The sequence below is a fragment of the Stomoxys calcitrans genome, chromosome 5 (genome assembly GCF_963082655.1).
Source record: "Stomoxys calcitrans chromosome 5, idStoCalc2.1, whole genome shotgun sequence".
NCBI classification, from domain to species: Eukaryota; Metazoa; Arthropoda; class Insecta; order Diptera; family Muscidae; genus Stomoxys; species Stomoxys calcitrans.
In genome coordinates this window covers 104207826-104223409 of record NC_081556.1, presented here as the reverse complement: position 1 = coordinate 104223409, position 15584 = coordinate 104207826, and the positions used below count along the sequence as shown (strand labels likewise).

Sequence of the window (15584 nt, the reverse complement as noted above, 5' to 3'; positions counted from 1 at the left end):
CATTTCCTTCGGTAGAAAGTAGTTTTAGTACCCATTCCTTCGACAAAATGTAGTTTTAGTACCCATTCCTTCGAAATAGGGTAGTTTTAGTACACTTTCCTTCGGGTAAGTGTAGTTTCAGTACCTTTTCCTTCGGAAAAAAGTAGGAATGGGTACTAACATTCCTTCGCAAAAATGTAGATTTAGTACCCATACTCGCGGAAAAGGTTACTCCTTTTTACGCCAAATAGTAGTTTTAGTTTCCTTTCCATTAGGAAAGGGCAGTTATAGTACCCTTTTCTCGGGAAAGGGCAGTTATAGTACCCTCTCCTTCGGGAAAGGTTAGTTTTACTACCCAGTTTACAGTTTTAGTAACCTTTTCTTCAGGAATGGGTATTTTTAGTACCGTTTACTTCGGGAAAGAGTAGTTTTACTACCCTTTCCTTCGAAAAAGAGTAGTTTTAGTACCCTTTCCCTCGGGAAAGATTTGTTTTGGTTCCCATTCCTTAGAAAAAGGGTAGATTTTGTATATCTTTCGGAAAAGAGTAGTTTTAGTACCCTTTGCTTTGGGAAAGGTTAGTTTTAGTACAGTTGCGTTGGGGAAAAGGGTAGTTTTGGTACTCTTTCCTTTGGAAAAGGGTAGTTTTAGCACCCTTTTGTTCGGGAAAGGGTAGTTTTCGTACAAATTCCTTCGGGAAAGGGTAGTATTAGTACACATTGGTTTGGGAAACGGTATTAGTACCCTTTCCTTCGGGAAAGTGGTGTTTTAGCACCCTTTCCCTCGTGTAAAAGTTGTTTTGGTACCCATTGCTACGATAAAGGGAAAGGGTAGCTTAAGTACCATTTTCTTCGGGAAAGGGTAGTTCTAGTACCATTTCCTTCGGAAAGACATAGTTTTCATACAAAAGTCTTGTGTTAGTTCCATTGCCTTCGGGAGTAGTTTTTGGTGGTTTTAGTACCATTTCCTTCGAGAAAGTGTAGCTTTAGTACTCCTTCGTTGGGGAAAGCGTAATTTTAGTACCGTTTTTATTCGGAAAAGGGAGGTTTTAGTACCCTTTTCATCATGAAACAGTAGTTTTATTTCCCTTTCCATTAGAAAAGAATAGTTTCCTTCAGTAATGTGTAGTTTTAATCCCTCTTTAAGGTCCCTCTCCTTTCCTCTCGGGAAAGTGTGATTTAAGTACCCTTTCCTTCGAAATAGTGCAATTTTAGAACCCTTTCATTTTAGTATCCTTTCTTTCGGAAATGGGCAATTTTAAGAGTAAAAAACAATTTTTCCCCAAATAACCTCCATACCTGGAGCTGAAATGAAAAGTATTTGAGAGTAGAGCAAGATTTCATATCATCATTCGGTGTGAAATGTCTGAAGGTTCCACCGCCACACAGGATTTGTTTGCTTACCATGGTAATATAGGCCTCAAATAAAAGATGTTAGAGAGTAAATGAATGCGCATCGGAGCGGGATCGATTCAATCAGTTGACTTTAAAGATCAAATTGTGACAAAAATTTCTATAGCATCAAGATTTCTTTTTCAGTATATAATTGCAATAAAAAAATTCAATGTATCTTTCCAAAAAACACATTTTGCCGAAAATTTTAATAATATAGTAAAATTGGTATAAAGTCAAAATTTGGGTAAATTTTTTTTTCTAAGTGTTTCGCCTGTTATTTGCGGCGACAGATAGTCTAGCCAATCAATCCCATTTGCCATCGAATGAATTTTATGTTTATGTCGAATAGGAAGGTACCTTTCGTTGCCTAATACCGTTTTTGTTCTACATTTCATTGTCTATAAAACGATGTCATAAAACGCTCAAAGCAGCTACTTGTAACGTAAATAAGGCGTATAAAAGTGAAAACGATAGAAAAAAAGAACCTAGAATAATATTTTGTTATGACATGAATACATGCCCGCATTAAAGTGTTGAGTGTTTTGTTGTTGTTTTTTTTTTTTACTAATTTTCTTTTCGCTTCCTATTTTTTCCTTACAGATAACATGACATTATAAATGTGTATGTCGATTGTGAGGACAACCCGTAACTAAAGAGGTATGTAAGTGAAAATGCTGTTTGTTAAATATCAAATAATAAATCATGTTTCCCCTTTTTGAAAGCAAAAGTACATATGGTAAAGTCTGTTTGGGAAAAAGGTGATCACATTTCAATAAACGTGAACGGGTTTCCTAACGATGATAGTTTAAATGAAGTAGTACTTTGTGATGAAACAATTTATGTTTGTGCCTATTGACTTACATAAATTTGGGGTGCTTATTGAGCCCCTCCACCTGATAAAAAAAGGAACTTTTTGACAAAATTAGCTTCCTTTGGGCTCAGTGCTCCCTGTCCCCTGATTGAAAAAAAATCTGAAACGTTTTGACAAAATTTGCTTTATTTACAACTTTTCAATGGGTTTTGCCCTGGACTTGTCATCAATGTGCCCGCAATTACTAAAACGAGCCTCCTACTGCCTATTAGCCATCAACCCCTTCATCTCAAACTATTTTCAATAAATGTTCTAAATAGTAAAAGAGGCAAACGTTTGTAACTATGCTGGTCACTCTGAGATCTATTGCAGCTTAAATAGGGAAACATAACGCCAATGAAGGGTAAACTGGAAAGTATATGAAAAAAGAGCCCTACGACGCCAAGAGGTACACACTTGCAGTATGCATTGAAATGTACGAAGCTTTGTGAAGACCGACATACTGATTCAATCCTTAGATCTATACCAGTTGAACCGGTCCCTTTGAAACTGCATTAGCCAGGTCTAATGACATGCTGGCATGCCACTGGTTTTCTTCGCTACCCCCATGTTACTAGTAACCCCGCTTTAAAGAATGTAACGTATACCAAATTTAGCTCCAAATAAACGTTTTCCTAACGTTTGTACTATGTTTTGGTACTTTTGAGTACCTTGTACTTTTTTTAGCACTTGGAACTTTTTAGTACTTAGTACTTTTTAGTACCTTGTGCTTTTTAGCACTTGGAACTTTTTAGTACTTGGTACTTTTTTGTACTCGGTATTTTTTTAGTACATGCAACGTTTTGGTACTTTGTACTCTTAAGTACTTCCTTCTATTTAGTTCTTGGTACATTTTAGTACTTGGCACTTTATAGTTTTTGGTTCTTTGTAGCACTTGGTATTTTTGAGTACTTGGTACTTTTTAGTACTTGGTACGTGTTAGTACTTGGTACTTTTTAGTACTTGGTTCTTTTGAGTACTTGGTACTTTTTAGTACTTGGTACTTGTTAGTACTTGGTACTTTTTAATACTTGGTACTTTTTAGTACTTGGTACTTTTTAGTACTTGGTACTTTTTAGAACTTGGTACTTTTTAGAACTTGGTACTTTTTAGTACTTGGTACTTTTTAGTACTTGGTACTTTTTAGTACTTGGTACTTTTTAGTATTTGGTGATTTGTAACACTTGGTACTTTTTAGTACTTGATACTTTTTAGCACTTGGAATTGTTTGGTTCTTGGTACTTTTTAGTACTTAGTGCTTTTAAGAACTTAGTACTTTTTAGTACTTGGTTCTTTTTAGTACTTGGTACTTTTTAGCACTAGTATTGTTTGGTACCTTTTGGTGCTTTATGCTTTATACTTGATACTTAGTACGTTTTAGTACTTGGCATTGTTTGGTACTTGGTACTTTTTAGTACTTGGTACTTTTTGTTACTTGATACTTTTTATTACCTGGCATTGTTTGGCACTTGGTACTTCTTAGTACTTAGTGCTTTTAAGAACTTGGTACTTTTTAGTACTTGGTACTGTTTAGTACTTTATTCTTTTTAGTGCTTGGTTCTTTTTAGTACTTGGTACTTGGTAATTTTAGTACTTGGAAATTTTTGTAATTGGTACTTTTTAGTACTTGGTATTTTTTAGTACTTGGTACTTTGTACTTATTAGTTCTTGGTACTTTTAATTACTTTCTACTTTTTAGTGCTTGGTACATTTTCTAGTTCTTGGTTCATTTTAGTACTTGGTACTTTTGAGTACTTGGTTCTTTTCTAGTACTTGGTACCTTTCAGTACTTGGTGCTTGTTAGCACTTGGTACTTTTTAATACTTGGCATTGTTTGGTACTTGGTACTTTTTAGTACTTATTGCTTTTAAGAACTTGGTACTTTTTAGTACTCGGTACTTTTAAATACTTGGTAATTTTTAGTACCTGGTACGTTTTAGTACTTGGTACTTTTTAATACTTGGTACTTTGTATTACTTGTTACTTTTTAATACTTGTTACTTTTTAGTATTTGGTACTTTATGTACTTGGTACTTTTAAGTACTTGGTACTTTTAAGTACTTGGTACTTTTTTTGTACTTGGTATTTTTTAGTGCTTGGCACGTTTTAATACTTGGTACTTCCTAGTACCAAATGTACGAATTTCAAAAAATCTTCCAGTTTCCAAACATGCACTGTTAAGGTGTGCTAGTATCTTAAGTAGTTCGGTGCGCCTGATCGTTCCGTAACTAATCACGACATATGAGAAACTCACGACTCACAAGACACTCACGAGAAAATTACAACTCACAAAACACTCACGAGACAATCACGATGGACGAAACACTCGCGACTTGAACAGGAAAATGAATTGGAAATGTCGCATTAAGGAGCGTCCCGAAAATGCTCTTAGATGTTGTACACTATGTAGACGGACCGTAGACTCGAAATGGGGCCTGATTAGATCAATACTTACTGACGACTCAGTAGTTATGTGGATTGCGATTGAAAAGTTCAAAATAATACAGAGAAAATGATGACGTGGCATAGGCGGGCCCAAACAGGTTTTGGGCCATGTTTCATTTTCGAATTTGGGGTCTTATTTTATATGAAATTTAAGACCTAATTTTTAAAATGAAATAAAGCCCTAAGAATCGATATAAAACCTAAACTATCGTTGGTATTTGTCATGTATAAAATTTTAAGGCCCTATATCATTTTCCGTTTGGGATTTAATTGTATTGGGGCCTTATTTCACAACGCCCATTTCTCCATCGAACCTCAAATTCAGCTCTGTATTCACCTCACGCGTATTTGTGGTGAACAATTTGGCTGAAGATTTGGTGGCAAATATCTTCACATCTCTTGCAGCGAAATATGAGGCAAGTTCGTTGAGGTAGGCGTTCAACCTATCGCAGGTGTCATCAATAGGTGGGGGGCCTGTTACCATGATATTACAAACGTTCGCATACGATACGATCTCTATGCCGTCTGGAGTGGGTAGAATGGAGCATAGGCAGAGGTTAAACAGTGCCGCAGATATCACCCCGCCTTGGGAAACTCCCTGTTTCACTCTACGGTGCTCCGACTTCTTATCCCTAAATTCTACACAGAAAATTCGTGACCCAGCGTTTCAAACCTGGCTGGAGGGACGTATTGGCGAAGTCCTCCAATAGTTTGGCATTTGATTGCCTTTGCTTTTGATAGGTCCAGTGACATGAGGACCGTCCTATCACATGGCCTGGGTTGATTGAAGTCATGGCATATGTGTGCAGTGATGGCATACAAAGCAGTTGTTGTGCTATGCAGTCTTAGAAAGCCATGCTGATGCCCGGCGAATGGAAATTCTTCAACGAGTCTCGGGAGGAGTAGTGACTCAAGCGTGTTGGCTACTGGTGAGAGAAGAGAGATCGGTCTGTACGACTTCCCCAAACTGGGGTAGTTTCAAGACTTCAGTAGCGGGATCACTCTGCCCATCTTCCAGACATTGGGTACTATAAGAGTGTTCAAAGACAGGTTGAGGACAGTTGTAAGGTACTCCAGATAGATCCAGATTCTTCAGCATTAGTGTAGAGATTACGTCGGGGCCCTAAGCTTTGGATGATTTGGTACCACGGATGACGTTCGTAACTTCGTCTCCGATAAGGTTTATGTATTTCTTTCTTGATATGGTCTTATTCGAATTATTATTATGAGGAACGAACTATTGAATAACCATCTTAGATTTATAAACGTCGCATATTTCATTTCATTTCGATAAAATGTAGGTAAAATATATGTGGATCCGTGGTGGTGGGTATCCAAAGTTCAGTCCTGGCGAAATTAATGAATTTTTATTCATTATCATACCCATATTGTCCTAATCGCATAGCAAGTTGGATAATGGGCGCTCCCCTTCTTCTTTATTTTAACAAATTCCTGTTTTTGTGTATACCTTCAATACACCTCGCTCAAGTCAGTACACCTTCAAGATCTGAAGTTTTTGAAAATTAAGCTACGGAGAATAATCAGCCCACCACTAATAATTTTAAATCATTAGGGCATTAAATTTTTCTGTCACTTGTGTGCATTAAAGTGCATAATTTAACGACCATAAAACTTTTCCTTGTGGCCATTAACAAAAAATAATAACCTAAACTTTAATTGTTTACAGTTGTGAGCAATAAAATAGAGAAAAATGTTTGGTCTTTGTGGTCAAATGGACTAATGAGCCAATGGATTTTCTAAAAATCCCATAATTTATGTGGGCAAAGCTGTAAAAATAACCGAGCTCTTGTTTATTACCTGGATTAGGTTATATTGAGTCGTTTAATTAATGAAGTGTTGCTAGGAACTCATACACCCACCTACATCATTGTCTAGGCTTGGACACACTCGCACACTTGCTAAGTACATGGAGTGAAACCACTGCCGGTACTATAAAATCCCATAGAGGAGAAAAGGGAAAATGCTACACACGCCTGTGTTTGTCACCATGGCATCGTGGCTGGCTCATCTATACCAATTTGTACACATACAACTAAAAACCACCTACACACGTTTTGTGCACACTCTCTATCACGCGCACACCGACTCATAGACTTACCGAACCGCATGCTCTACAAAACCAACAGGAAACCACTCAGCTGTGTTGTAAGTTTACAACATGTGGTCTTCATCGTCGCCGTTTGTCAAGTTTCACATTTGTGCTTATCTCGGTAAAGCTACTGCATAGCATGTGTAAATGTGAGGGTGCGTGTGTGTGGGAGTTCACTTTCCCTATATCCTTGTACACACACTATTGAACTGGAAAGAGTTTACCAAGCATGACTGTATTGGGATGGAATAAAAATTGAAAGGATTATTACAACTTAGACAAGTTTGCCTTGGTTTTACGGGGTAAAGCAAAACCATCAAAGCTACAGATACAAACACACACACAAACACTCACACACACGCACACACGAGCTCACTCTCGGTGGTCTCTGTAAATGCCAACCTTAAAGCGGAAAATCCTGTTCATGGTATGGATAATTAATAAATGAGAACTTAAATTCTTTTACATATCATCGTGGTTTTTTGGGAAAATGTCAACACTTACCCATCCTACCCCCTAGGGAGGGGCAACAATGTGGAGGCTGTAACACAAGCTTCAGCTGTGGCTTGCCACAATGCCAAACCACAAATATGGGTCAGCCATGACATAGGATGAGGTGATATGCTTGGGGGAGGTGTGGAAATTTCAACGCTTGAGTGCAATTTTCACTTAGAGGTCTTCATTTTGGCTCTAAATTGGGTGGTAATTGTTGAGGTATTTCGAGAAATAATGAGCGGCACTGACATGGGAGGTGATTGAATTTGCCTTTTTTTCTTTCTTTAGCTTTGGCTTTGTGCTAAATGGAGTGGTTGGATCAAAGGAATTATCACTGGAGCGTTGATTTATATGTTATCGCTTGACGAAAGGTGTGTTTGTGCATGGACATGAAGAGTAAATTGAAGAATAATTTAAACAACTGTAGAAAAGGAAATTTAAAGCAAAGTCTCTTTTTAAGGTTTAAGAAGTAATAAACAACTCAAAAAGACAATGACATTTAAAACTGTTGAAAGTTGTTTTTCTACTAATTTTAATCCATTACTGGCGAATGGGTAGAGAAGAATCCAAAATTAGAGTGGAACTCGATTCTAGATGAAAGGTATGCAAATTCGATTTTCACAGACATATATGCAAATTGCCCATGAATGGAACTGGGGAAAACTTCTCACATATCACTACTGCTGTCCGATTCAAATTTTAGGCTAAATGATAAGGGGCCTTCTTTTTATAGTCGTGTCCGAACGGCGCGCCTCAGTGCGACACCTCTTTGGGGAGAAGTTTTAACATGGCATAGTACCCCACAAATGTCGCCAGCATAAGGGGGGATAACCACCACTGAAAATTTTTTCTCGTCAGGATTCGAACCCAGGCGTTAAGCGTCATAGGCGGACATGCTAACAACCTCTGCGCTACGGTGGACCCCATATCATATATAAAAATACATTTGTATGCTCTGCATCATATGATGACGGCATATTTTTTTCGTGATTCCCGAGGCATTTGTATCGCCAGCGTGTTGTCTGCGATATTATTTGGCAACCCATCGGCTCCTGGTGCCTTGTTGATCTTCTGTCGAGTCGCTTATTCTGACTAGGTGGCATACATTTTATACCATCATCAGGGATTAGTTTTGCTTAAGTTTAAAGGCATGCATTCTCGGTTACTCATCACAACACTCAGAGACCTTAGGTCCATTGTGTTCGCCCACGAAGAATGTTGAACATAACAAGTAAAAGTGTGCTAAGTTCGGCCGGGCCGAATCTTATATACCCTCCACCATGGATCTCATATTTCAAGTTCTTTGCTCGGTGTATCTCTTTAGAGGCAAACAAAGGATAATGGATAAGAATTGTCCATAGTAGATGGCATTGCGCAAAATTTCAACCAAATCGGATAAGAATCACGTCCCATAGCGGGTTAAGAAGTAAAATCTGGAGAATAGTTTAAAATGGGAGCTTATCCTGTTGTGAACCGATTCAGACCATATTTGGTATGGTAGAGGACGTAGAGACAGTCACTGTGCCAATTTCTGCCAATTCGGATAAGATTTACGCCCTCTAGGGGGTCAAGAAGTATAATGGGGAGATCGGTTTATATGGGAGCTATATCAGGTTTTGAACCGAATCGGGCCATAATTGGCGCGTATGCTCGGGTCATAGAAAAGGTCATTATGCCAAATTTAGCCAAATAATTTTTTGGACCGATTCGAACCATAATTGGCGCGTATGTTATGGGTCATAGAAAAGGTCACTATGCTAAATTTCGGCTAACTCTGATAAGAATTGCGTTCTCTAGGGATTCAAGAAATAAAATCGGGATATCAGTTTATAAGGGAGATATATCAGGTTTTAGACCGATTGGGACCACAATTGGTACGTAGGTTATAAAGGGTGATTTTTTTGAGGTTAGGATTTTCATGCATTAGTATTTGACAGATCACGTGGGATTTCAGACATGGTGTCAAAGAGAAAGATGCTCAGTATGCTTTGACATTTCATCATGAATAGACTTACTAACGAGCAACGCTTGCAAATCATTGAATTTTATTACCAAAATCAGTGTTCGGTTCGAAATGTGTTCATTCACCGTAACGTTGCGTCCAACAGCATCTTTGAAAAAATACGGTCCAATGATTCCACCAGCGTACAAACCACACCAAACAGTGCATTTTTCGGGATGCATGGGCAGTTCTTGAACGGCTTTTGGTTGCTCTTCACTCCAAATGCGGCAATTTTGCTTATTTACGTAGCCATTCAACCAGAAATGAGCCTCATCGCTGAACAAAATTTGTCAAAATTTGAACACATTTCGAACCGAACACTGATTTTGGTAATAAAATTCAATGATTTGCAAGCGTTGCTCGTTAGTAAGTCTATTCATGATGAAATGTCAAAGCATACTGAGCATCTTTCTCTTTGACACCATATCTGAAATCCCACGTGATCTGTCAAATACTAATGCATGAAAATCCTAACCTCAAAAAAATCACCCTTTAGATGACAGAATTGGCCACAATGCGAAATTGCAGCTAATTTCAGCTAAATCGAATAAGAATTGCGCTTTCAGGGGCTCAAGAAGTAAAATCGATGTCCTGTTTGGACACATTCGGATACAGGCCTTTGTCACACTACAACCAACAACAGCATCAATACACACTTAGTGTGTGGAGTTAGCGATCCTCGTCGAGATCCATAGGTTAGCATGCTCGTTCGGCTGCAATTTTAGCCATCGGTTATTTAAAGGTGCCAATAACTCACCTTGTCATATCGAGTATCATGGTAGAGGTAGGTAGGCAGGTAAGAATGGCAGTCTTTATAGACTCACTTAGACAATTTTAACTCTATTGTGATACCACAGTAGCGAAAGACTAAGGCTTCTGGCGGGAATCGAACCCACGACCCCTGCACTGGTAATCCATGCACGCTACCAACTCGGAAAATGGCAGTCTTTACCGACTCACTTAGACAATTATAACTCCATTGTAATACCACAGTAGCGAAAGACTAAGGCTTCTAGCGGGAATCGAACCCACGATCCCTGCACTGGTAAAACATGCACGCTACCAACTCGGCTTTCAGGGCGCCCAAATCGAGGATCACTCAGTATTTATACAAGAAACGGTGCCGCCCGGGCTCTCACTGAGACTCTCTATTCGATATCGCTGATTGCCTATTCGATATCGCTGATATACTCCGTATACGAAGCATTCCACTATCCGCAACCTGTGGACGCGCCGGGTAGCTCTCTGCTAAGCTTCTAGTAATCGCGATGACAACCACACAAATGGGAGCCCAGAGATCCAACCTGTGTGGTGCTCATAGTCATCCTGTGCCGGCATGCCACTCTGCCAACAAGCTAGTACAGAGGAGGGATCACTGATGTCTTAGCACGATCTGCGGCAATCAACGATCCATTCTTAGTCAGCTCGTACGCCACTTCGTTTCGCCCCAGAAATTGACGGCCTGGGACCCAGCAGAGCCTGACAACCTTTACCATAGCACGCAGAAGCTTTTTGCATCTCCTAATCAGTCTCGACCTCATATGGCCAGTCGCCAGTTTCTTCAGTGCCGCCTGACTGTCCTCGTATGTCATGACAATTTCATCGGAAGGGTCCAGTGCCTTAAAGACTTCGAAGACCTTCAGAAACTTTGGACACACAGAAGTATGCCCAAAGTTTGCCCATGTACCTGACTCCCACAGTCTTATGGCGATCTTTGTTGCCACACACCCAACAAATAGACCGACCCTAAGTGTACGCAAGCTGTTAGCTCCATACCAGTCGAGTCGGTCCCAATACACGTGTCAATTTGGCTTTCCAGGGCCTTCAAAATGAAGGATGAGAGACTGTTTGGACTATAGGTAGAGATGGTGGTTAGCATGTCCACCTATGACGTTGAACGCTTCGGTTCGAATCCTGGCGAGAACATCAGAAAACATTTTTCAGCACCAGTTATCCTCACCTTATGCTGGCGAAATTTGTGAAGATCGATACTATCCGGGTTCGTCGATTCACCGGCCATGAACGTGCACCTAGGGAACTGGGTAACAGTTTAAGCATCTGAGAACTGAATTCCGTCCATATTCCGTCGTCTCTTGGAATCTTTTCATGGGTTTTCGGATAGTTGATGAGCACGTCGCGGAAGCTGGAGGACGCATTCACTCCCTCTGTCGATTTGCGAAAATAGTCCCATGAGGACCTCATTGACGATTTCGGCTCGCTGTTGTACTTGTTTGGGGACTCCCTATAAAGGTCTCAGTCCACACACAGCTTGTTTTTATTCCATTAAGGAGGCCTCCGTAGCGCAGAGGTTAGCATGTCCGTCTATGACGCTGAAAGCCTGCATTCGAGTCCTAACGAAGGATATGTGGGGAGGTTATCCACTCCCAATGCTGGCGATATTTGTAAGGTACTATGCCATATAAAAACTTCTCAACTTCTCAAAGAGGTGGCGCAATGCGACACGCCGTTCGGTCTCGGCTATTAAAAGGAGGCCCCTTATCATTGAGCATGAATCGGGAGGCCACCGTAGCGCAGAGGTAAGCATGTCCGCCTATGACGCCGAACGCCTGGGTTCGAATCCTGGCTGGACCATCATAAAAAAATTTTCAGCGGTAGTTTTCCCCTCCTAATGCTGGCAATATTTGTGAGGTACTCTGCCATGTAAAGCTTCTCTCCAAAGAGGAGTCGCACTGCGGCATGCAGTTCGGACTCGGCTATAAAAGGAGGCCCCTTATCATTGAGCTTAAAACTTGAATCGGGCTGCACTCATTGATATGTGAGAAGTTTACCCCTGTTCCTTAGTGGAAAATTTGCATTTGCATGAATTGTGGGAAGTATGCACGCATTGATGTGTGGGAAGTATGCTTCTGGTCCTTAAGGAATGTTCATGGGCAAATTTCAATTTGAATACAGAACCTCCATGTAGTCTATCTCCTCAAGTCCCCGTTCCACCAAACAGGTTGCCATCTCTCTCCCTCTCCCAGATATGTCAGAAGGCAGTTGGTCTCATAACTTCTTAACATGGCTCCCGTCAGCAGGTTCGCTGCCAATCCAAGCTCCTTTTTATACCCTCCACCATAGGATGTTGGTATACTTATTTCGTCATTCCGTTTGCAACACCTCGAGATATTCGTTTAAGATCCCTTTTTTTTACCCACCACCATAGGGTGGACGGTATACTTATCTTGTCATTCCGTTTGTAACACCTCGAAATATTGATCTGCGAAATCACGATAGGGGTCGAACGCGTAAAGCTAGTCGCTGGTAATTTTTCTCAGATACCTCCTAGTGATGTAGATGGTTGTTGTTGTAGTAGCCATATTTGCATGTGGTGGTGGCGATCCTCGTCAAGCTGTTGCTATAGCTGTTTGTAGTATACTAAGGCGGTAGCCCTTGCCGATGAAGGAATTCATTGGGTCAATCCGGTATGTACAACCGGCTGGGATTGATCCTCGTCAAGTTCTTATAGGCGTGCAAGCCCATTCCGGTCTATGCGACCGATCGCCGCGGGAACACGATGGCCATTGGTTATTAAAAAGCGCCAATAACTCGCCTTGTCGTATCGAGCATCGTAGGCACTCAGTATTTAAGCAAGAGTCGGTGCCACACGGCTGCAGTTGCAGGTACTCCGTATGAAGCATTCAACTATCCGCAACCAGTGGACGCATCCGGCAGCTCCCAGCTTAGCTTCTCGTGATAACGAAGAACACAACACAGATTGGAGCTCAAAGTTCCAGCTTGTGTGATGCTCATAGTTATCCCGTGCCGGGAGTGATGTAGATCGTTGGGGATTGCAAATGGGTCAAATCGGTTCAGATTTGGATATAGTACCCATATAAACCGGTCCCCCGATTTGACTTTTTGAACCCCTTGAAGCCTCAATTTTTCATCCGATTTGGCTGAAATTTGACACGCAGACTTCCGTTATGACTTTCAACATCCGTGTCACGTATGATCCAAATGGGTTCATAAATATCCCCCATATAAACCGACCCGGATTTGACTTCTTGAATCCCTAGGAGCCTCAATTGTCATCCGATTTGGCTGAAGTTTGACACGAAGTCTTTCGTTATGGCTTTCAACATCTGTGTCACCTATGATCCGAATCGGTTCATTAACTGATATAGCCCCCATATAAACCGATCCCCGGATTTGACTTCTTAAACCCCTTGAGGCCTCAATTTTTCATCCGATTTGTCTGAAATTTGGCACACAGACTTCCGTTATGACTTTAAACATCCGTGTCACCTATGATCCGAATCGGTTCATAAACTGATATAGTCCCCACATAAACCAATCCCCGGATTTGATTTCTTAAAGCCCGAGAGGCCTAAATTTTTCATCCGATTTGTCTGAAATTTGGCACACAGACTTCCGTTATGACTTTCAAGCCTCATTTATTATCCGATTTGGTAGAAATTTGATTCGTATCGGTTCATAAACTGATATAGCCTCCATATATTTAAACCAATCCCCGGATTTGACTTCTTTAACCCCTAGAGGACTCAATTTTCCATCCGATTTGTCTGAAATTTGGCACACAGACTTCCGTTATGACATTCAACATCCTTGCCAAATATGATCCGAATCGGCTTATAAACTGATGTAGGGTTTTACTGCTTCCCTTTTTCCGAGACCTCTATTTACCCTGGCGCGTTGCTGCTGACTGCAGTGTTGCTCTATATGTCGCATTCATGGCTTCAGCAGGATTTCGACACTCGTGAGCCTACCATGGATTCTTGAGGGAGTCTTTTGGAACCCATAAACGAATTGCGAGGTATTTTCCATGAAGTGGGTAATGTTTCGCCGCTATAACATCTGGACAAAGGGAGCTTTCTTCAAGCATTTGGGTCAGTCGAGTGAAGTATGCCGTTACTATCTGCTGCGTTTGCAATTTTCCGATGGCCAGCTTTCATGCTGTGTCTGGTCGTACCTTTCTAGCTACGCTGAGGTGGGTGCATATCTTCGACTCAACAACTTATTGTTCCCAATGGATGTCGGCTGCTCGAATCTATTATACGTTTAACAAAGTGGATGAATAGCTGCTATCTATCACAACGTTTCTCACTTCTTGATCGGGGGACAACCATTTGGACTTGTGAATATCTTGATGTGATGAACACTGGTGCTGCTAACTACCAAAATCATACCACATTAATATCAATTTCGTTCCCCTGGCTAGGTTTTTTGGGAGTAAGTATACTCTCAGATTCTTATCACCAAACTTGAATATCAGAAGCATGATTTTCCTTTAAATGGGTCCTTTAATTATCTAATGGGGCTACATGTTGGGAATTGACCAGAAAATGCAAATTTGCTCATGAACGTTCCATTCCATATTACAGGTTCAAATTTCTCACCTACCAATGAGTGCTGTCCGATTCAAGGGCCTCCTTTTTATAGCGAAGTGCGAACGGCGTGTCGGCAGTGCTACACCTCTTTGGGGAGAAGTTTTTACATGGCATAGTACCTCACAAATGTCGCCAGCACTAGAAGGGTATAACCACCGCTGAACATGTTTCATGATGTTCTCGTCAGGATTCGAACCCAGGCATTCGGCGTCATAGGCGGGCATGCTAACCTCTGCGCTATGGTGGCCTGCCGTGGCAATAGGGCATTCCCCCTAAGTTCAGATTGGTTTTAGCACAAGAGGCGCAGAGGTTAGCATGCCCGCTTATGACGCCGAAGGCCTGGGTTCAAAACCTGGCGAGACAATCAGAAAAAAAATTTTAGCGGTGGTTTTCCCCTCCTAATGGTGGCATCATTTGTGAGGTACTATGCCATATAAAACTTCTCTCCAAAGAGGTGTCGCACTGCGGCTCACCGTTCGGACTCGGCTATAAAAAGGAGCCCCCCAGGAGTTCGGCGTCATAGGCGGTCATGCTAACCTCTGTGCTATGGTGTCCTCCCTTGGGAATGGGGCATTCCCCCTAAGTTCAGATTATTGTTTTCCGCACAAGAGACTCAGAGGTCCGTTTATGACACCGAAAGCTTGGATTCAACCCCCTGCGTGAACATAAATAAAAAAGTTTTTAGCGGTGGTTATCCCCAGGCGTTCGGCGTCATAGCCGAAAGTCTGGGTTCAAACTCCGTCGTGAACATAAATAAAAAAGTTTTCAGCGGTGGTTACCCCCTTACTAATGCTGGCAACATTTGTGAGGTATCCTGCCATGTTAAAACTTCTCTACCAAGTGGTGTCGCTATGCAGCACTCAGTTTGGACTCGGTATAAAGATGGAGGACCCTTATTATTGAGCTTAAACTTTAATCGGACTGCACTCAATGATATGAGAGAAGTATCCCCTTAATGGA

At 41.0% G+C, this 15584-nt stretch overlaps 1 protein-coding gene across 12 annotated transcripts in view; it reads left to right on the top strand.

Moving 5' to 3' along the window:
- The window catches only part of LOC106080789 (myocyte-specific enhancer factor 2), a 400014-nt gene that overhangs the window by 103916 nt on the left and 280514 nt on the right, over positions 1-15584 (top strand). For all 12 annotated transcript variants that reach the window (XM_013242349.2, XM_013242347.2, XM_059368465.1 and 9 more), the window contains exon 3: positions 1972-2028. The gene's annotated coding sequence lies outside the window, so the exon portion shown is untranslated. The remainder of the gene's footprint in view (positions 1-1971; positions 2029-15584) is intronic.